Consider the following 22,161-nt stretch of genomic DNA (forward strand, 5'->3'; position numbering starts at 1 on the left):
TTATTATTATTATTCTAACTTTCTTACTCTCATTTTTGCAAGTTTGGTTCACTTCATGGAAGTGGCAATTATGGACTGCTAGTGTTTAGTTCTTGTTTTCATTTGTATTGATGAACAATGTGAAACTATGTCTGTATATATGGATGAACTCCATGAAACTATGTATGTATTGGATCTTTTAATACCCTATGTGTTCTGATGGATTGATGGACTGCTAGATGTTTGATACATGGGCTAGTTTGATGTTGAAAATATATATATCATATATATATATATATATATATATATATCTTTTGAAAATGCAGGGATATAATAGAAAACAAAAAAATCAATACAGGCACTTTGCCGTCCACCGCCGACGGCAAAGGGGTCTTTGCCGTCCGCCACAGACGACAAAGAGGCCACGTGGCAGCAACCTGTGCAACCTGGCAGCAGACCCATTTGGTCAATTTGCCGTCGGTGGCCGATGGCAAAGAGCTGGGTCTGCTGACGCTTCTGCTGATGTCAGGGCCGGGCAGTTTTGCTGTCTGCTAGCGGACGACAAAGGCTGCCGTTACCCACCTAACGTGACTAACGCATTTTTTGCCGTCCATGTTCTTTGCCGTCCGCTTTGAGAAAACAGACGACAACAAACATGTTTACCGTAGCTCTCTTTGCTGAGCAGGTTTGCCATCAGTGGCAGACGGAAAAGAGCTTTATCGTCCGCTTTTGGTGCCTTTGTTGTCCGCCATGGCATATGGCAAATAAGCTGATTTCTGTAGTGTTAGAGATGTTCACCACTGATGACTACCCCATCTCACGTGATAATCGGACATGGCTTAGTTGATTTGGATCACGTATCACTTAAATGACTTGATGGATGTCTATTTAAGTGGTAGTTCTTTAGTATTTTGATTAATTGAACTTAATTTATCATGAACTTAGTCTTAATAGTTTTTGCTTATCTATGTTGTAGATCAATAGGTCGCAATATAGCTCCCCCATTTTTGATATGTTCCTAGAGAAAAATAAGTTGAAAGATGATGGTAGCAATGCTGCGGACTGGGTCCGTGATCTGAGAATTATCCTCATTGCTACACAGAAGAATTATATCCTTGATGCACCGCTAGGTGGCAGACCTATTGCAGGAGCAGATGCAGACGTTATGAATGTTTGGCAAGCTTGATATGATGACTACTTAATAGTTTAGTGCTGCTTTACGGCTTAGCACCAGGACTTCAAAAATGTTTTGAATGCCACGGAGCATATGAGATGTTCCAAGAGCTGAAATTGGTATTTCAGGCTCATGCCCGTATTGAGAGGTATGAGAGTCTGGCAAGTACTTTGCCTACATGATGGAGGAGAATAGCTCAGCCAGTGAGCATGTGCTCAGAATGTTTGGGTACTACAATCACTTGAATCAAGTGGGAGTTAATCTTCCAGATAAGATAGTGATTGACATAGTTCTCTATGCACTATCACCAAGCTACTAGAACTTTGTGAAACTATAATATGCAAGGGATGATGAAAACGATTCCGGAGCTCTTCGCGATGCTGAAATCAGCGAAGGTAGAAATCAAGAAAGAGCATCATGTATTGATGGTTAACAAGACTTCTAGTTTCAAGAAAAAGGGCAAGGGAAAGAGAGGGAACTTCAAGAAGAATGGCAAGCAAGTTGCCGCTCCCATGAAGAATACCAAAGCTGGACTCAAGCCTGAAGCTGAGTGCCTCTACTGCAAAGTAAATGGTCACTGGAAAAGGAACTGCCCCAAATATTTGGCAGATAAGAAGGATGGCAAAGTGAACAAAGGTATATTTGATATACATGTTATTGATGTGTACCTTACTAGTATTAGTAGTAGCCCATGGGTATTTGATACTGGCTCAATTGCTAAGATTAGTAACTCGAGACAGGAGTTGCAGAATAAACAAAGACTAGTTAAGGGAGAGGTGCCGCTGTGTGTTGCAAGTGATTCCAAGGCTGGTACGATCACGATCGCACACTCCCTCTACCTTCGGGATTAGTGTTGAACCTAAATAAATGTTATTTGGTGTTTGCTTTGAGCATGAATATGATATGATCATGTTTATTGCAATACGGTTATTCATGTAAGCCAAAGAATAATTGTCGTTCTATTTACATGAATGAAGCCTTCTATGGTCATACACCAAATGTGAATGGTTTATTGAATCTCGATCATAGTGATACATATATTCATAATATTGATGCCAAAAGATGCAAAGGTGATAATGATAGCGCAACATACTTGTGTCACTGCCGTTTAGGTCATATTGGTGTAAAGCGCATGAAGAAACTCCATGCTAATGGGCTTTTGGAATCACTTGATTATGAATCATTTGATACTTGCAAACCATGCCTCATGGGCAAGATGACTAAAACTCCGTTCTTTGAAAAAATGGAGCGAGCTAATGAATTATTGGAAATAATACATACCGATGTATGCGGTCCAATGAATGTTGAAGCACGCGGCGGGTATCATTATTTTCTGACTTCCACAGATGATATGAGTAGGTATGGGTATATCTACTTGATGAAACACAAGTCTGAAACATTTGAAAAGTTCAAAGAATTTCAGAGTGAAGTGGAGAATCATGGTAATAAGAAAATAAAATTTCTATGATCTGATCGCGGAGGCAAATATTTGAGTTACGAGTTTGACCTTCATTTAAAACAATGTGGAATTGTTTCACAACTCATGCCACCTAGAACACCACAACATAATGGTGTGTATGAACGTCGTAACCGTATACTTTATTAGACATGATGCATTCTATGATGTCTCTTACAGACTTACCACTATTGTTTTGGGGCTATGCATTAGAGACAACCACATTCACATTAAATAGGGCACCAGCTAAATCTGTTGAGACGACACTGTATGAACTGTGGTTTGGAAAGAAACCTAAGCTTTCATTTCTTAGAAGTTTGGGGATGCGACGCTTATGTCAAAAGGCTTCAGCCTGATAAGCTCGAACCCAAATCAGAGAAGTGTGTCTTCATAGGATACTCTAAGGAAACAATTGGGTACACCTTCTACCACATATCCAAAGGCAAAATCTTTGTTGCCAAGAATGCATCCTTTCTAGAGAAGGAGTTTCTCTCGAAAGAAGTGAGTGAGAGGAAAGTAGAACTTGATGAGATAATTATACCTTCTCTCGAATTGGAAAGTAGCACATCAGAGAAAACTGTTCCCGTGATGCCTACACCAACTAGAGAGGAAGCTAATGACGATGATCATGAAACTTCAGATCAAGTTACTACTGGACCTTGTAGGTCGAACAGAGCATGTTCCGCACCAGAGTGATACGGTAATACTGTCCTGGAAGTCATGTTATTAGACTATGGCGAACCTACAAACTATGAAGAAGCTATGATAAGCCCAGATTCCAATAAATGGCTTGAGGCCATGAAATCTGAGATAGGATCCATGTATGAGAACAAAGTGTGGACTTTGGTGGACTTGCCCGATGATCAGCAAGACATTGAGAATAAATGGATCTTCAAGAAGAAGATAAACGCTGATGGTAATGTCACCATCTACAAAGCACGACTTGTCGCAAAAGGTTTTCGACAAGTTCAAGGGGTTGACTACGATGAGACCTTCTCACCCGTAGCAATGCTTAAGTCAGTCCGAATCATGTTAGCAATTGCCGCATTTTATAATTACGAAATCTCGCAAATGGACGTCAAAACTGCATTCCTTAATGGATTTCTTAAAGAAGAGTTGTATATATTGCAACCAGAAGGTTTTGTCGATCCTAAAGGTGCTAACAAAGTGTGCAAGCTCCAGCGATCCATCTATGGAATGGTGCAAGCATCTCGGAGTTGGAATATACACTTTGATGAGGTGATAAAAGCATATGGTTTTATAAAGACTTACAGTGAAGCCTGTATTTACAAGAAAGTGAGTGGGAGCTCTATAGCATTTCAAATATTATATGTGGATGACATATTACTGAATGGAAATGATATAGAATTTCTGGATAGCATAAAAGGATACTTGAATAAGAATTTTTCAATGAAAGATCTCGGTGAAGCTACTTACATGTTAGGCATCAAGGTCTATAGAGATAGACCAAGATGCTTGATAAGATTTTTTAATAAGTACATACCTTGACAAGATTTTGAAGGAGTTCAAAATGGATCAATCAAGGAAAGAGTTCTTGCCTGTATTGTAAGGTGTGAAGTTGAGTAAGACTCAAAGACCGACTGTCGGTGTCAAAACCGGCAGATCTCGGGTAGGGGGTCCCGAACTGTGCGTCTAAGACTAATGGTAACAGGAGGCTGGGGACACGATGTTTACCCAGGTTCGGGCCCTCTCGGTGGAGGTAATACCCTACTTCCTGCTTGATTGATCTTGATGATATGAGTATTACAAGAGATGATCTACCACGAGATCAGAGAGGCTAAACCCTAAAAGCTAGCCTATGGTATGATTGTTGTTATTGTGTCCTACGGACTAAACCCTCCGGTTTATATAGACACCGGAGGGGGCTAGGGTTACGAAGAGTCGGTTTATAGGGGAGGAGATCTACATCCGAATCGCCAAGCTTGCCTTCCACGCCAAGGAGAGTCCCATCTGGAAACGGGACGAAGTCTTCTGTCTTGTATCTTCACGGTCCAACAGTCTGGCCAAAGTATATAGTCCGGCTGTCTGGATACCCCCTAATCCAGGACTCCCTCAGTAGCCCCCGAACCAGGCTTCAATGACGATGAGTCCGGCACGCAGATTGTCTTTGGCATTGCAAGGCGGGTTCTTCTCCAAATCTGGTGCACCCATCATAGCGAATAGTATCCGGCCTCCTAATAAGGTTGTATTTCTCGGCTTCTGTGCTTCAATAATGGCCATCTCCACATGGCAATCGAAGATGAGGGGCCGGGGCATTTTTGCATTTGCCACCCTAATCCCGTAGGTGAGCCGTCTATTTGAGGAGACAAGGATCCTCAGATCCAAATCACACCATCTTCCCCCAAGGAAGCATTCCGTAGAGCATGCCCAAAGGAGGCCATCCCATCATGACTGGTCGCCGCAGCCCTGCTCGCCGCTCCCCCAGCTCGAAACCAGGGGATTAGGAAAAGTGTTCCATCCCTCACAGCCTCCTAATAGAGCTGCAGACCAAAGGGTTCCTTCCGCCCGCATACATGGTCCCCATCCGATCCGGACTAGCCACCTATAATGGCGGGGAGCAAGCAGAGAGATTCCCTAACCCATCTCGGGGGGAGTGGGTATGCCTTGTCCCGTATCTGCTAAGAGGCGTTGGGTTTCCAATCCACCCATTCCTCCGCGGGCTCCTGGAGTTCTATGATCTCCAGTTGCATAGTCTTACCCCCGCCTCCATACTGCACATTGCGGGCTACGTTGCCCTCTGCGAGCTGTTCTTGGGCTACGAAGCTCATTTCGAGCTATGGAGGAGGTTATTTTGCCTCGTCCCCCGCAACTAGGAGGGATCTATATATCAAGTGGGCGGAGCCAAAATATGGTGCATCGCCCAGACCGGATACCTGTCCGGTACTCCCAAGAAGGCGTCCGAAGACTGGCCCTCGGAGTGGTTTTATGTTGATGACGTTCCCCTTCCGGACCCAGTCCGGACGGGCCTTCCTAAGTTTACCAATACTCCGCTGAAGAAACGCCAAACTGGAGCCCTCGGAGCCCCCAGGAGGAAGAAAACAAGGAAGTCTTCTATCTGATGAGCCGGATAAAAACCCTGGCCAAATCGGGATTGACAATAATCGAAGTTATGTCAATATGCATAATAAGGGGAGTGCATCCACTTCAATATAGGGGAAAACCCATGTGGCACTTCAATGGAGAAGACGATGCCTCCCGCTGTGGTCGCAAAGGTCCGGACTCCGCCACATCTCTGGCAAGGATACTATCCGAATTGTACAAGGGAGAAGAAGAGGAGTTCCTCTGCATCAAACCGTGGGATGGATTTTCCATGTACAACACCCGAAGTTGGGTAAGTCGTCGTCTTTTACTCAACTCTATCTGTTCTTACCTTCTTTGCCACAATTATTTACCTTGCTATTTCAAGATAGGAACTAAGGAGGGCCGTGAAAGATTTCAATAGCCCCCCTCCGCACCTGGAGGATCCCGGCCGGGCTCTCGACCCCGGATTTGAAGAAGATCCGGACATATCCGTGGAATTCGTCGACGGGACTTTCTATCAAATGAGCAGTGACGGCTCTTTGGTGGCCATCATCACGGATTATCCCGGACTACTTCACGTGTCGCATGTAAGTAATGTCAAGCTTCCGAAAGGATTCCTTCGCTTTGATGTACCTTATGATCGCACGTCGTGTTTTTATAGAAACGGCGGTCGGGACACCATGCGGAACCCGCGGGGGCCTCTCAGCAAGAGGTGCCTAGACAAGGTAGGCTTAAAAGGAAGGCGGTTAGGAGCGGCACACAGGAGCAGAGGTATTCATTGAACTTGCCCCATGGTCTATTTGGTCTATCTGTCGAGGCGTGACGGCTTTAATTATGTCCTGTCAGGAAGCGCGGGACTATGCTCGGGGACCCTTCCGGCCACGCCTCCAGCAGCCGGATTCCTGGACCGGATTCACAGGCAGAGGCTGATGTGGGGACAGTGCCAGACTGTCCTCCTGCGGAGGATACGGATATGCTTTCCACCACAAATTCAGAAGTGGAGAGCGCCATGAATCACCGGCGCCGACGGGCCGTACTCCGCGGGGATATTTTTTCCAAAGAGGCGTTCAATGCCTTCAATTCCTGACATGCCTATATCCGTGCTGCTCAAGATGGACTTGCCAGAGCAACGAACCAGTATGTGAAGGATATACAGGTAAGAGAATTTAGTAAGTATGTGTAGTGGTAGCCCCTGAGACTTGAAACAGTTGGCACAACTGATTTAAGGATCATTAAATGCACATGTTCTTGTAGAGAAGAATACCCAGTTGTCTCAAGAGCTGGAGGAGTGTAAGGCCCAGATGAAGGCTAATGCAGCCGAACAAGAGGGATCCAAAAAGATTTCTTCTGGTAATAATTTCCTTCTACCAGTTTGCGTGTTCGGCATGGTTTAAATCTGACGAAGTATTCGGCAGACAATCCCGGAGGAAATCCGGAGACTATGGGGGATGATGAGTTGCATCTGCGAAGTCAGCTGAAGGCGGGCGAACGCGTGCTGACGCGGTCTATTCAGGAGAGGAATAAGCTGCAAGATGCTAATCTTCAGCTGAGCGTCAAATTGAAAGATGTTCGGGCTCAGCTCGCGGACTCCGTGAAGGAGAACCGGAGGCTTCGACATGGCATTTATAGTAAGTGCTTGAATGAACTATGTATAGTTCGGCGAGGAGGCGTATTGACAGAGTTATGTCTGCAGGTATGTTGACGGGACGCCCTTGAGAGGAGAAGCCCGGTTCCGCAGGCGATATGTTGTAGGAACTTTCACAACTGCACGTGCGAGCTCGGTAGGTGATGCAGGGTATTGCCGAGGCTTTGTGGCCGTCCGCTTCCCTGCTAGGAGGTATGAGCGAACTTGTAGAGATGCTCAAAGGAGCACGGCGGCGCTTCTGATTATGGAAGGTGTCAGCTTGCCGGCAAGGTGCGAGAGAAGCTTGGGCCATGGTGAAGACGCGATACGCCAAAGCTGACCCTAACCATATGGCCGAAGTTGGACCGGCTGGGCTAGATGGGTAAGAGATACACGTTAGTTTGGTGTATGATCAAGTAGCGTTAGCTGCAAAGTATTCCCAGCAGGATTGTAAGTTAGTGAAAGTGCAACTATCCCTAGGTGGTTTTGGTAATTCATAACAACATATAGCTCATTGAGCTAATGCTATTCCAAGACTATTATTTCAGGAAAGCTCAATGAATGGCATGGCATGGATGATGAAAGTGGATCCCTCAAAATACTAAGGACAAAGGATTGGCTCAAGCTCAAAAGCTCAAGACTCTTCATTTTACATTTTAGTGATCCAAGATCACATTGAGTCTATAGGAAAAGCCAATACTATCAAGAAGGGATGAGGTGTTGCTTAATGAGCCTCTTGCTTCATATGCTTAGTGATATGCTCCAAAACCATCAACTACTTTCCCACATCCACAAATGACCTAAACCAAAAGCCAAAATCGGTCACACCGATTCTTTCTATCCGGCGCCACCGATTCCAAAAGTCATAGCCACTGCCACAAACCCTAAGAAAATCTGTCTTACCGATAGGGATCTCGGTCTCACCGAGATGGGATTGTAATCTCTCTGTTTCCCTTCGTAACGTTTCAGTCTAACCGAAGTGAGCGATCGGTCCCACCGAGATTGCAATGTAAACTCTCTGTTTCCTTTTTGTAACATTTCGGTCTCACCGAAAAGAGCAAATCGGTCCCACTGAGTTTACCTGACCAACTCTCTGGAAAGCTTATTACCAAAATCGGTCTTACCGAGTTTGTGTAATCGGTCTTACCGAGATTACGTTATGCCCTAACCCTAACCGAATCGGTCTCACCGAGATGCATGTCGGTCCCACCGAAAATCACTAACGGTCACTAGGTTTACTGAATCGGTCCGACCGAGTTTAACGATTCGGTCCCACCAAGTTTGGTAAATTGTGTATAACGGTTAGATTTTGTGTGGAGGCTATATATACCGCTCCACCTCCTCTTCATTCATGAAGAGAGCCATCAGAATGAACCTACACTTCCAACTTACCATTTCTGAGAGAGAACCACCTACTCATGTGTTGAGGCCAAGATATTCCATTCCTACCATATGAATCTGGATCTCTAGCCTTCCCCAAGTTGCTTTCCACTCAAACCCTCTTTCCACCAGATCCAAATCCTATGAGAGAGAGTTGAGTGTTGAGGAGACTATCATTTGAAGCACAAGAGCAAGGAGTTCATCATCAACGCACCATTTGTTACTTCTTGGAGAGTGGTGTCTCCTAGATTGGCTAGGTGTCACTTGGGAGCCTCCGACAAGATTGTGGAGTTGAACCAAGGAGTTTGTAAGGGCAAGGAGATCGCCTACTTCGTGAAGATCTACCGCTAGTGAGGCAAGTCCTTCGTGGGCGATGTCCATGGTGGGATAGACAAGGTTGCTTCTTCGTGGACCCTTTGTGGGTGGAGCCCTCCATGGACTCGCGCAGCCGTTACCCTTCGTGGGTTGAAGTCTCCATCAACGTGGATGTACGATAGCACTACCTATCGGAACCACGCCAAAAACATCCGTGTCTCCAATTGCGTTTGAATCCTCTAAACCCTTCCCTTTACTTTCTTGCAAGTTGCATGCTTTAATTTCCGCTGCCTATACACTCTTTGCATGCTTGCTTGAATTGTGTGATGATTGCTTGACTTGTCCTAAAATAGCTAAAATATGCCAAACTCTAAAATTGGGAAAAGGTTAAGTTTTTATTGGTCGAGTAGTCTAATCACCCCCCCCCCCCTCTAGACATACTTCAAGGTCCTACAAGTGGTATCAAAGCCTTGGTCTCCATTTGTTTTGATTTCCATAGCTTTTGGTGGTCATAGCCTTGGTTTCACAACCTAGGAGAGTATGGCGTCTAGCGAGGGAAATTATCACCGTAGAGGTCCTTACTTTGATGGTACTAATTTTGCTAGTTGGAAGCATAAGATGAAAATGCATATTCTTGGACATAACCCCGCCGTTTGGGCAATTATTTGTATTGGCTTGCAAGGTGAATTCTTTGATGGGAGAGAACCGAACCGTGAAGCTAATGCGAAAGAATTGAATATGCTGCAATACAACGCTCAAGCATGTGACATCATCTTCAACGGATTGTGCCCCGAAGAATTCAACAAAATCAGCCGTCTTGAGAATGCAAAGGAAATTTGGGATACTTTGATTGATATGCACGAAGGTACCGAGTCCGTCAAGGAATCCAAGTTGTATGTGCTCCAAAGTCAACTTGACAAGTTCAAAATGAAGGATGGTGAAGGTGTCGCTGAAATGTACTCTAGGCTTGCTCTTATCACAAATGAGATTGCCGGCTTAGGGAGTGAAGAGATGACCGACAAATTCATCATCAAGAAAATCCTAGGAGCATTGGATGGAAAGTATGATACCATGTGCACATTGACCCAAATGATGCCAAACTACAAAGATCTCAAGCCAACGGAAGTCATTGGAAGGATTGTTGCTCATGAGATGTCACTCAAGGATAAGGAGGAACTTCACAACAAGTCAAGTGGTGCTTACAAAGCCTCAAGTGAAGCCCCCACATCATCAAGTGAGAAACAAACCTTCAATGAAGAATTGAGCTTAATGGTGAAGAACTTCAACAAATTCTACAAGAGTAGAAGCAAAGAAAGAAGCTCCAAGTCAAGGTCTTATCATGACAAGAGATCTTCTAGTCGAGAGCGCAATTGCTACAATTGTGGGAGACCCGGACACTACTCCAATGAGTGTACGGCACCCTACAAAAGAAGAGAAGATTCTCCAAGAAGAAGGAGCAAAAGAGAAGAATCACCACCAAGAGAGAGGAGGAGTAGAGATGATCATTATGAACGAAGACCCTCACGAAGAAGCAAGGATTCGGAAAGGAAGGACAAGTCATCAAGGAGCTACACAAAACGAAGACATCAAGCTCATGTTGGTGAATGGGTTTCCGGCTCCGACTCCGACAATCACTCCGAGAGAAGCTATCACTCCGACTCCAAACATACTCAAGATGAAGGTGTTGCCGGTCTAGCACTTGTTTCAACCAACTCCTACGACATATTTGACTCACCAAATGAAGGAATTGGAAGATGCTTCATGGCCAAAGGTCCAAAGGTAACACATCCCGAGTATGTTGATTTCAATAGTGATGAGGATGACTTGCTTGTGGATGATGATTTACTTGTTGACAACTCTAGTGATGAATACTATGATGAAACGTCAATTAATCATGCTAATCAAACGAATGACAATGATAAGGAGAAAATTGAGCTTCTAACTAAAGAACTAAACACTCTTAAGTTGGCTCATGAAACTATCTTCGAAGATCATCGAGAACTTTTAAGGGCTCATGAGAAGTTACGCTTTGAAAAGCTCAATCTTGAGCAAGAGCATGAGTTCTTAAAGGCAATCAATGATGATCTCCGCAAGAAAAGTTCTTCTTACATTGCCAAGCGTTTACTATTATCTACTTACATGCCTCAAGTCAAGTCTAGTAACAAGTACAAGAAAGATACTTCCTCTAGTAGTAACAATAGTAATGTTAAATCCAATATTGTTGCTTCTAGTAGTTCTCTTGATTCCACTAATGATTCTCTTAGCCAAGTTACACTTGAGCAAGAAAATAGTTTATTGAAGGGAATTATAGAGAAAGGTGTTTACAAGAGCCTTGCCGGGAGTAAGCAATTCGAGGAAATTGTACGCAAGCAAGGAAGGTACCGGAAGAATCAAGGTGTTGGTTTTGAACGAAAGTTCAACGCCAATGGAGTTGAGTGGGAAGAAGATCAATACCCCAAGACAAAGTTTGTTCCTCAACAAGAGAAGTATGATCCTACTTCCTTCAAGGGGACACAAGCTCAAGATGATCTTCCACCACAAGACCACATGAACAAAGGCAAGGACAAGCTTCAAGAAGAGATTGATGCATTTGAAGAAGCACCTAAAGCCTCGCTCGAGTGGGTCCCCAAGACTACGTCAAGTTCTACTTCATCAAGTACAACTACAACTCCAAGGATTCCCATCAAGATGATGTGGATCCCGAAGAAGAAGAACTAGAGAGTTCTTGAGGGTGACTCCGTCAACATTCTTCACTCATATCATTTTGGCAAGAACAAGTGCAATAAACTTCCACATCTTGCACTAGTTGAAGGAGTCACAAACCCTCATGTTGGTAAGGCAAGGGACAAGGTAACCTAATGTTTTCATGGACATCATCTTGTGTGTGCATCACTCTATGTCTATGGATATTCTTGTTTGTTCCTTGTGGGACTAACCCATGTAGGCAAGTTGAAAGTGCAACTCACTCCAAAGGATTGCTCCAAATGATCTACATCAACATTGAGCATCTACATATTCAACACCTACATGAAGTCATCATCGACAAAACCCAAGGTTAGTTCATCCCTCCAAGGGGGGATCTCACATCTAGGGGGGGCTAACTCTAAGAATTGAGTCAAAGCAACTCTAATGGTGTGAACACATTAATGCATTATGTAAAAGTCGTAACCCCACTTGAGCTTAAATGATGAGTATGACCTATGATCAAATGTTCTCATTTGACTCCTAAGTCAATATACTCATATATAGATGACCTAGTCATCGCCAATTGTTTGATAGATGCTAGAATTGGTTGTGCATGCTTTGCCACATATTTCAATTGCCATCTTATTGTGTGAGCATGTTGGTGCATATTTTACTCATTCAAGGACATTCACTTGTTGTTTTGATTGTTTGGTTTCTTTTCTTTGTGCCAAGTGGATGGACAAGAATGCCTAAGAACCTTCTTTAGCTATCTACGCTTTTCTCATCTCAAACTCTATTCATGCTACATCACAAAATTTGATCAAGTCAGATTCGAACCACTCTGTGCGAGGAGCACTCGGAGTCCCCGATTCGTCATAGACTTAAACTTCCAAAACCTCTTAGTGATTCTCGGTCTGACTGATCCTTCCATTTCGGTCCTACCGAGATCATCAAGTTTATCTGAGTTTTCAATCTCGGTGCAACCGATTTAAACTTTTCAGTCTCACCGATTTGCTGTAACTGAACACAGTTATGCATCTCGGTGCCACCGAGTTGTTCCACTCGGTCACACCGACAGGGTTGAGCAATATATATAGCCATGGGCAAATTTTTGGAAATTTCTCCGAAACCCTTCGCCCGTGCAATAGCTCGCTCTGCCATCGTGGTCTCCGGATCGTCTCCTCATCGCTAGCAGCCTCCTGTCGCTGGTCTTCGCCGCCATCAATGGATTTCGACCCCGCCGTTGCCGCCGTAGCAAGTCCACCGCCAAGTTGGGATATGGACTTAATCTTTGTGCTATCCACGTCTGATTCCTAGCACATCGTTTTCATAGATTCTTGCCACGATTGAAACCCTTCTATCCAGCCAAAGTAGTTCATAGATTAGATGTGATTCAAATTTTTAGGTTTAGGTTTCCGCCGAAACCATCTCGGACCCACCGAGTTGAAAAACTCGGTCTCACCGATTTGGCTTATGCCATTGCACTAGTGACTCTCGGTCTGACCGAGAATTACTAATCGGTGCAACCGATTTGAGGATTCTGTGAAACCCTAGCAGTCTCGGTACCACCAAACTGAAACTCGGTCCAACCGAGATCATCGGTTTAGGTTCCAAAACTGCTTCGGTATCACCGAGTTTGAAAATCGGTGGATCCGAAATGCTTTCAGTGGAAAACTAATACTGAACTTTTGAGTCATTCTTTTGCAAAAACCTCTGCATTTTGTGATGCTCATCTTTTCTATCTCATCTATAACTCTTCACAGGACCAGCAGTCAGCTTTTGCAGTATGTCTGATCAAAGTGATAGTCAGAACAGGTCAGGAGAGCAAATGGACTTGAGTGAGGGCACTAGTCCCTCAACTTTAGATGAAGGGAGCAGAAGTACTCCTAGCAATTTGCCTAAGGCTGCAACTAGGCAAAGGAGGAAAAGAACTTCAAATTCAGAGGATGAAGATTACAAGGCTAAGGAAGATGAGGCTACTTCCAAGAAAGTGGTGCTCAAGAAGGAATATGGCTCAGCAAAGGATATAAAGCCAGGCACGAAGATTAAAAGGACTGCAAGAAGGCAACCTATGCCCAAGGCCAGAGCATCAACTCAATTGCCTGAAAATCCTGATCCCAAAGAGCCAGCTGATGAAAGCAAGTAGAGGAAGGAAAGGGTCAAGAAGATCATGGCCAGAGTTGTTGGGCAACCTTCCATGATGGAAGAGGAAGAGCTTACTGCACCAGCTCCAAAGGCAGCTAAGCTTATGGGAGATGTAATCAGATTAGGGGCTGCAACATCTAAGCCCAAGGAAGCACCCAAAGCTGCCCCCAAGGCCAAGTCTACACCAAAGAGGAATACCAGGAGTATTCCAGCTGCTGAGAAGAACAAGGCCCCAGTGCCCAATGTTGCTGAGGAGGAAAATGAAGAAGGACAGGTTCTAAGAAAGCTCAAGCCCAAGATACCAGACCACAATGATGCCCATCCTGTGGCTGAGGACATGAAAATCAGGAAGGATTCAGGGCTGAGACTGTGGAGAATGGCAAATCCATATGCCACAAGAAGAAGAACTGCTGTTGATTACAGGTTCCACACAAAGGAACAACAGGACTTCTATGAGACAATCTTATTGGACAAGAAGCCCATAGTTTGTGACATGAGGTGGGTTGACTGGAAATTCATCAAGGAAAATGAACAGCACTATCTGGAGTGCAAGACAGCTTTATTGCTTGTGGAGTTGCAGATTTTGTTGGACAAAAGTTCACCAACTGGAATGATGAGCTTATCATGCAATTCTACTCCACAGCACTTTTTTACCCAGATGGAAGAATTGTTTGGATGTCTGAAGGTACAAGGTACCAATCCACTATTGAAGAATGGGCAAGTCTGATCAATACCCCAAAGGAAAATGATGATGATCTGGATATTTATGCAAAGAAGAAGATGGGACACAATACCATGGCTCACATGTACAAGGAGATCCCAGACAAAGCCCTAGAGACTTCTTCTTTTGGATCAGTTCACTTTCTGCTATCAGGGCTGGCTACTATTAATTGGATTCTGAGGCACACTCTGTTGCCCAAGTCTGGTGACCATAACATGATCAGAGGGTATGCCATCAACATGTTGCATTTATTTGATGTGCCACAAAAATTCAAAGTCATGAGCCTTATAGTTGAAACTATGAAGAGGACTGCAGCAGATCAGAAGAGGAGCTGTGGATATGCACCTCAGATTCAGGAATTGGTCAACTCAAAGATGGGAACTGGCAAATATCAGTAGGATAAGGAACACTTTCCACTTTATCCAGACTTTTAGGACAATGAGGTTGTCATGAATGAAGATGATCCACAATCAGTTCAAGCTCAGGAGAAGAAGGAGAAGGCAAGGAAGGAGAAGGATGCCAAGATGCCAACTCAAGAGGAGGCATCTGAATATTTCTCGAAAACCAAACAGGAGCAGCTTGGTTACTTGATAGCATCATCTCTGAGGATTGAGAAGGGGTTGGCCACCCTAACTCAAAACCAGGAGAGCCTGGAAAGAATCATGGAACAAAAATTCTATGATCTAGATGTCAAGGTAACTAAGATTCAGTCAGTTGTGGAGCAGCTGCAGGATGACATGCAGGAGAGGAAGGGCAAGACAACCACAAATGTGTTTGCCAGAGTGCCCAGAGCCCAGAGGTCAGTTGCAGAGCCAGTGACAGACACTAGAGCAACAACTTCAGCACCAGCCACTACCCCTTCAGCTCTAGTGCAACCAGCTTCAGCATCAACTCCAGCACCCTCTACATCAACTGAAGCCTTCATCCTTGGAGTTATCACGACACCACCACCAGAAGATCAAGCCTGAGAGTCGATCTAGCATTATGCATTTTCTATGAACTTTTTGGTAACTTGTTGCCAAAGCGGGAGAAAAATGTATAGATCATAGGCTTTGAGAGAGAGAGAGAGAGAGAGAGAGAGAGTTGCTTTTGTTCTCTCTTGCTTTTGGTGTGTTTATCTTTGTTTGCTTTTGGTTGAGATACTATGCTTGTGAGACATTGATGATCATGTGTTTGATCATAAGCTACACTTATGCATGCTTGATATTATCCTATCTATCTTATGTGATCACTCACTATGCTTGGTGATGAGTGCATGTATTTATTGTTTATTATTTTGAGCGCTCCACCAAGATGTATGTGACATGGAAGAGTAACCCATGAGCCTAATTCATTGTGCATTTGCAGTCCAAAGCAAATCTAAAACTATGCACAAATTTAGGGGGAGCTCTTGGTTATCACATACTTCTCAAAGCGACAATGTTATTTAAATTTTATTATCATTTGTCGAAGCTTTGATCTATATGTTGTCATCAATTACCAAAAATTGAAAGTGCAACTATCCCTAGGTGGTTTTGGTAATTCATAACAACATATAGCTCATTGAGCTAATGCTATTCCAAGACTATTATTTCAGGAAAGCTCAATGAATGGCATGGCATGGATGATGAAAGTGGATCCCTCAAAATACTAAGGACAAAGGATTGGCTCAAGCTCAAAAGCTCAAGACTCTTCATTTTACATTTTAGTGATCCAAGATCACATTGAGTCTATAGGAAAAGCCAATACTATCAAGAAGGGATGAGGTGTTGCTTAATGAGCCTCTTGCTTCATGTGCTTAGTGATATGCTCCAAAACCCTCAACTACTTTCCCACATCCACAAATGACCTAAACCTAAAGCCAAAATCGGTCACACCGATTCTTTCTATCCGGCGCCACCGATTCCAAAAGTCATAGCCACTGCCACAAACCCTAAGCAAATCGGTCTTACCGATAGGGATCTCGGTCTCACCGATATGGGATTGTAATCTCTTTGTTTCCCTTTGTAACGTTTTGGTCTAACCGAAGTGAGCGATCGGTCCCACCGAGATTGCAATGTAAACTCTTTGTTTCCTTTTTGTAACATTTCGGTCTCACCGAAAAGAGCAAATCGGTCCCACCGAGTTTACCTGACCAACTCTCTGGAAAGCTTATTACCAAAATCGGTCTTACCAAGTTTGTGTAATCGGTCTTACCGAGATTACGTTATGCCCTAACCCTAACCGAATCGGTCTCACCGAGATGCATGTCGGTCCCATCGAAAATCACTAACGGTCACTAGGTTTACTGAATCGGTCCGTCCGAGTTTAACGATTCAGTCCCATCGAGTTTGGTAAATTGTGTGTAACGGTTAGATTTTGTGTGGAGGCTATATATACCCCTCCACCTCCTCTTCATTCGTGAAGAGAGCCATCAGAACGAACCTACACTTCCAACTTACCATTTCTGAGAGAGAACAACATACTCATGTGTTGAGGCCAAGATATTCCATTCCTACCATATGAATCTTGATCTCTAGCCTTCCCCAAGTTGCTTTCCACTCAAACCCTCTTTCCACCAGATCCAAATCCTATGAGAGAGAGTTGAGTGTTGGGGAGACTATCATTTGAAGCACAAGAGCAAGGAGTTCATCATCAACACACCATTTGTTACTTCTTGGAGAGTGGTGTCCCCTAGATTGGCTAGGTGTCACTTGGGAGCCTCCGACAAGATTGTGGAGTTGAACCAAGGAGATTGTAAGGGCAAGGAGATCGCCTACTTCGTGAAGATCTACCGCTAGTGAGGCAAGTCCTTCGTGGGCGACGGCCATGGTGGTATAGACAAGGTTGCTTCTTCGTGGACCCTTCGTGGGTGGAGCCCTCCGTGGACTCGTGCAGCCGTTACCCTTTGTGGGTTGAAGTCTCCATCAACGTGGATGTACGATAGCACCACCTATCGAAAGCACGCCTAAAACATCCGTGTCTCCAATTGCGTTTGAATCCTCTAAACCCTTCCCTTTACTTTCTTGCAAGTTGCATGCTTTAATTACCGCTGCCTATACACTTTTTGCATGCTTGCTTGAATTGTGTGATGATTGCTTGACTTGTCCTAAAATAGGTAAAATTTGCCAAACTCTAAAATTGGGAAAATGTTAAGTTTTTATTGGTCAAGTAGTCTAATCACCCCCCCCCCCCTCTAGACATACTTCAAGGTCCTACAGTTAGACAGCCTGTTGGATGGTATAGAGGAAGAGTACGACCAGTCGATATGATTATGTAATTTGAACGGACTCATGTACTCCCTAGCCGGATTGAAAATCATTTGTCATGGCGGACCTTTTCGCTTCAGCCCCCGGATCCCACAGTCCGGGGTGTGTCCGAATACCCGCACAGTTATGAAAAACCGGGGTATGCGTGGAAACCAGGAGTAGGGGTCATAAGTGCTTGAACAGACAAGTACCCAACTAGTTATGTTATATTACATGGATAGTAAGAACCATCTTCCAGAGAGAATAGTTCCTTTAGGGGTTTCTTTCTCTAGGTACGCATGCATCGATGTGCATGTCCGATCTTCGAACAGAAGCACAGGAAACAAAACATCTGGGTTTTTTTGTTGTTATGAGCGAGGACATCTTTTATTCACCGACCGAATATTCTCTTAAGAACGCTAGCTTTCGGCTTCACCCGGTGTGAGGTACACATCCGGCTCAACTAGCAGTAACAATCGTAGAGGTGCTCCCCTTATGCCCTAGCCGAATTAACGGGAACGTAGGGCATAAATACAAGAGCCAGGCAACCCAGCATGGCCAAAACTTAAGTCATATCGATGCATATAATGGTGAAGAAAAGGCACATATGAAAATAAAAATGCATATGTGGCTGGCAAGAAGCCATTAAAAGTGGTTATATTTAGCTTCCGAATAAGAAGCCCGCAGGTATAGTGTGCACGCATAGTGCGGCCGGAATGCTCAGGGCATCCGTACAATTTTAAGGCTGTAAAAAAAGGAAAAGAAAGAAAAAGAAAAGGGGAGAGAAAGGAGGAAAGGGAACATAATTGAAGAAGCGGAGTGAAGGAGACGAACACTGGGTTCGGCGCTAGGCATAGAATCTCCGCAGTCTGGCCGCATTCCATGGGTTCGGCTCGAGTCTGTTATCAGATGCGTTGCGCAGACGGTACGCTCCTCCGGTGAGAACTTTATCAATGATGAAGGGACCCTCCACTTGGGTTTGTGTTTGTCCTTCTTCTTCTCAGGTAGGTGTAGAACGAGTTCACCAATATTATAAGCTTTGGCCCGTACTTCTCTTCTTTGATACCTTCGAGCCTGTTGCTGGTAGAATGCGGAACGGGCTTTAGCGACATCACGCTCCTCCTCCAAAGCAACTAAGCTGTCCTGTCGGTCTAACTCGGCTTCCTTCTCTTCATACATGCGCGCGCGAGGTGAGTCATGAATTATATCGCAGGACAGCACTGCTTCTGTGTCGTACACCATAAAAAAATGGTGTCTATCCGGTGGTGCGATTCGGCGTGGTCCGCAGCCCCCAGAGTACGGAGTCGAGTTCCTCGACCCAATGCGTGTCTGATTCCTTCAAGGATCGCAGTAGTCTGGGTTTGATGCCGCTCATGATAAGATCATTTGCACGTTCAACTTGACCGTTTGTTTGGAGTGATAGACAGATGATTTTTGACTAGATGATTTTTTTTTGAAAATCACGGACATTCTTTTGTTTTGACAACATAGTTTTAGACATGCTTGAACAATTTTTGAATTGATGAATTTCTTCTAAATCATCGAATATCTTAGCCGATAAAGTTTTTTAAAAATTTGGGAACAATTTTTAAATTTTTTATTTAGTTTTTGCGATCATTTTTAAAAAATTCATGAACGTTATTCGAATTCACTCTTTTTTAAATTATTAATTTTTTTAATACAAGAATATTGTACAAAACCATTATATTTTTCATATTTAAAAATTTGATGAAAATCTCGAACATTTTTGAACGTGCGAACATTTTATGATATCTCTAAAAAAATTCAAAATCATGAACAAATATTTTGTTAAAGCTTACTGAATTCATGATCATTTCGGAATTTCTTTAATATGCTTTCATCCGCAATTATTTAGATTCTTGGAACATTTTTTACATCCTAAATTAAAGAAATTAGTGGCGTCCACCCACGAGTTGTTACCGTGTCTTCCGGCGGGTGTTGATATGTCTCGCTTTCACACGAGTCTGATCGATCTCTCACTGAAGCGAACTTGCGAGTGGGTTCCAGTATTCGAACCCTGGTGGCTTCGATAGGAATATCCTGCTAGCCATCCCAACAAGCGCTTGGGATGTGTTGTAGTAACATATCAAGAAAACATGAATCAGCTGTCAATCAAGCTTTATGTACAAATTTTTTTTCAAAAAAATTAACCAAGCATTTGAAAAAATGTTAAATGCGTACAGACAAATTATTTCTCAGGTATCCACAAAATTTACAGAGAAGAAATACAAATGTGTATGAAAAAGTTGATCATGTATTTAAAAAATGTTAATCAAGCATTTGAAAAAAATGTTAATCTTGTATTTTAAAAATGTTGATGAAGTATTTAAAAGTGTTAAATGTGTATAAAAATGTTGATCATGTATTAAAATAATGTTAGCCTTGTATTTGAGAAATGTCCAACAAGCATTTAAATGTTAAATGTGTACAGAAAAGATGTTGACAATGTATTAAAAATAATATTAATCTTGTATTTGAAAAGTGTTAATGAAGCATTTGAAAAATATTAAATGTGTATAGAAAAAATGTTGTCCACATATTAAAAAGATGTTAATCTTGTATTGGAAAATGTCAAATTATGCATTTGAAAATGTTAAATGTGTATAAAAAATGTTGACCATGTATTTAAAGAATGTCAATCTTGTATTTCGAAAATGTTCATCACGCTTTAGGAAATGTTAACCGTGTGTAGTAAAAATGTTGAACATTTATAAATAAAATGCTAATCTTGTATTTTAGAAGTGTTAACAAGGCATTTGAAAAATGCTAAATGTGTATAGAAAAATTGTTGGCCATGTATTCAAAAAAATGTTAATTTTCTCTTCAAAATTAGTTAAACGTATATTTAAAAAAATGTATTAGATATGTACCAAAAACCTACAACGTGTATGGAAAAACATAGACATAAAATGTTAAATGTGTATTAAAAATATATATCTAACGCACACGAAAGATGTTGGTTGTGTACTGAAAATATTAACACGAAAGATGTTGATTGTGTACTGAAAATATTAACATGTGTTGAAGCAAAAAAGAAAAACAATGCAAGAAATAAATGAGAAACCAAAAGAAAAATAAAAAAAGGAAACAAGCACAAAGAAAAAGAAAAAAACCAAAGAAATCAATGTAAAAGAATGTAAACTGTAAAAATCAAGAAAAAAGAAAGAAAGCCTATGAAAGACGAGAAATAACCAAAATAAAACCGAAGATGCCGAAGATAAAGAAAGGAGAAAACCGAGAAGGGGAGAAACTAAACCAAAAAGAAACGAAGGCAAAATAAAGAAATGAAAAAAAGTGAAAAATATGTTCATCAATTGGAAGAAATGTTCATGTATTTGAAAACAATTCATCAAACCCGAATGAACAAAAAGGAAAAAAGGAAAAACAAAAACAAAAAAATATGAGAATAATAAAAAAAATAAACGGTTACACCCGCCTACCTCGATGAGGGGGCCTTCTATTTGGTGCGTACCGCACCAGGGAACATCGAGCAAGCATCTGACCTCTTATGTGATGCGCGTTGCGGCAAATTGCCACCGCGACGCACATACAGAGCCCTGACTGGGCCGGCCCATTTAGGCGTAGTGACGATGTAAAAATATAGCGGAAAATCCTGGCAGATGAGGGAATCAAACTCCTTACCTCCAGCTCGGGAGGCATTCCCGCTAGCTGCTCTGGCTGGCGAGTCCTACTAGCATTCAATAAGAGCAAACTAGTAAAGAATGTAAAGACGGAGATCCGATCTTCTTTAGAGTTTTTGATCATTCTCTTCGAAAATATGAACAAAGTTATAAAAATTTGAGCAATTTTTGAAAGCGCAAATAGAATTTTTAAATATTGAACAAATTTTGAGCACTTACCGAAACATGTGAACAAATTTTGAAATTCAAACACAAATTTAAGAAAATGAACAATTTTGAAAAACTGTAAAGAGTAATTGGAAAATGCAAACATACTTTCAAAATTCAGAACATTTCTTGAAAATTTTGAACAAAAAAAAGGAAAACAGGAACATTTTTTGAACTCTTGAACATTTATTTAAAAATGCGAACATTCTACAAATTCCAGAAGATTTTTTGAAAACACAAACACTTTTTAAATTTGAGAACAAAATTTAAAAAAGGGAACATATTTCGAAGGGTTGAACATCTTATAGAAAAGGCGATCAAATTCGAAAAAATTCGGAGTTATATTAAAAAGAAAAAAAAGAGAATAACTTTCTGAAACGGAATAAAAAAAATTGAAATAAGAACATTTTTTGAAAATTTGAACATATTTTTAAATGAAGAATAGTTTTCTAAAGTTTCAAGAAAAGCATTTTTTGAAATCATGAACATTTTTTGACAATCACGAACATTTTTTAACACCCGAATATTTTTTGATTTTTTTTTAAAAAACATTGCAGCATTTTGT

Source organism: Triticum dicoccoides, chromosome 4A (assembly GCF_002162155.2).
Source record: "Triticum dicoccoides isolate Atlit2015 ecotype Zavitan chromosome 4A, WEW_v2.0, whole genome shotgun sequence".
Classification (NCBI taxonomy): domain Eukaryota; kingdom Viridiplantae; phylum Streptophyta; class Magnoliopsida; order Poales; family Poaceae; genus Triticum; species Triticum dicoccoides.